The 2,039-nt window shown below is 43.7% G+C and overlaps 1 pseudogene; it reads left to right on the top strand.

Annotated features, from left to right (window-relative positions):
• The first annotated feature begins 555 nt into the window (after positions 1–555).
• Positions 556–702, top strand: LOC110302607 (large ribosomal subunit protein eL39-like; annotated as a pseudogene).
• Positions 703–2,039: the final 1,337 nt, after the last annotated feature.

Consider the following 2,039-nt stretch of genomic DNA (forward strand, 5'->3'; position numbering starts at 1 on the left):
TAGGACAAAGTCTGGTCACTTATTCTGCAGCTACTGGCCTTCTTCCCTGTCCCTCCAGGAGGACCAGCGTACCATGGTCAAGGCTAGACCAGGATATGCTGTGTTCAAAGTAGCTAACACTAAATTAGGGGAAGAAGATTCCCTGAAAACCCTTAAAATAAAACTATACTTGGGGTTCTTGAGTTTCCTTCTCTGCTTTACAGGGTATCTGTGTGTGTGTATGTGTGTCTATCTGTCTGTCTGTCTGTCTCTGTCTCCCTGTCTGTCTCTCTCATGTATGTGTATGTGTGCTTCCTCACCCCTAATAAAGTCTTTTTTTTTAACCAGTTGATTGCTGTGTCTAAGATTTTTCCCTACCTGTTGCCTGTGAGCATAAGATGATGATGGTGATGATGATGATCATGATGATTGTGATATATGGTTGACCCAGGGAGTGGCACTATTAGTAAGTGTGGCCCTGTTGGAGTAGATGTGTCACTGTGGGCTATAAGGCTCATCCTACTCTTCTCCTTTCCTCCACCATCATGAGCACTATGCCTGATTCGGCTTCTCGCCATGTTTTCTCATAAGATTTTCAGAATCAAGCGATTCCTAAAAGCAAAATCATCCTATTCCTCAGTGGATCTGGATGAAAACTGGTAACGAAATCAGGTACAGCTCTAAGAGAAGACGCTGGAGGAGAACGAAGCTGAGTCTGTAAGGAGTCACACAATGGCAAGACTGAAGGTTTATACTGAACCATGCTCATTGATCAGTATACCAGATAGATTTCGACATTTTTAACCTGGAGGCTTGCTCGTGTCTAAATTGGGGTGTTTGTCCAGTAATAAAATTTAGAACCTTTCAAAAACAAACAAACAAACAAACAAACACCCTTATCCAAGCTGCCTGGAAGCCAGTATTCTGCTATCAGCCTTGAGATGAAGATGGAGAACTCTCAGCTCCTCCTGCACCAATGCCTGCCTGGATGCTGCCATGTTCTTGCCTTGATGATAATGGACTGAACCTCTGAACCTGTAGGCCAGCCCCAATTAAATGTTGTCCTTATAAGAGTTGCCTTGGTCATGGTGTCTTTTCACAGCAGTAAAACCCTAACTCAGGGACTGGGGTGTGGCTGTGATAGGCCTGACCATGCTTTTGTTTGGGACTTTGGATTTGGAGAGCAATGGAATGCTTTAAGTGGGGCTTAATGGGCTATCCTAAAAGGAATATGGATGACTTTGTTGCTGTAAGTGATTTGAATTGTGCTGACCTGGCCCAACAGGTTTCCGTGGAGACAAATTTCAGAATGTGGTCTAGAGACTGTTTGTGTGGTGTTTTGGTGAAGAATGTGGCTGCTTTTCGGCCTTGTCTGAAGAGAATCTACCTGAGACTGAGGTAAAGAGATTCTATTAGTTGCATTAACAAAGGAAATCTCAAAAGAGCCCAGCACAGACTTTGTTCTCTGATTAAGTCTCATGAAGAGTGTTTTGAACAAGTGTAGCAAGCTTAGAAAGGAAAAATATAAAACATATGGTTCAAGTACCAAAGGGGCCCCAGGAAGTGAAATGGAACTGAATCCTCTGTTCTAAGAGATAACAGATTAAGGCACGTTGGGGCAAGATCGTACCCAGCTAAATTTACATCCAGGCATTGTGGTACACACCTTTAATCCCAGGAGACAAAGCCAAACAGATCTCTGAGTCCAAAGCCAGCCTGGGACAAAGCAGGTTCAAGATGAAGGAAAAGCTTAAATCTAGGCACGATGGTAACACCTTTAATCCTAGCATTACAGGAGACAGAGCCATGCAGATCTCTGAGATCAAGGTCAATCTACAGAGCAAGATCCAAGGAAAGCCAAGCTTAGGCAGAGAGGGAGTCAGAAAACAGAAAGCTGGTAAGATAATATGGAGATTCATGTTCCAGCCCCAGAAAGCAGCAGAACACAGTAGCTTCAGCCATGTGGCTCTGGCTTTAGAGTGAAAAATAGAAGGGACTACAGGGACAATTGATGCTGGTTAGCTGGAGCTAAGAACTTAGTGGTGATTGAGAAGAGACCA

The sequence above is a fragment of the Mus caroli genome, unplaced genomic scaffold (assembly GCF_978045245.1).
Source record: "Mus caroli unplaced genomic scaffold, Mus_caroli_1 scaffold_11, whole genome shotgun sequence".
NCBI classification, from domain to species: domain Eukaryota; kingdom Metazoa; phylum Chordata; class Mammalia; order Rodentia; family Muridae; genus Mus; species Mus caroli.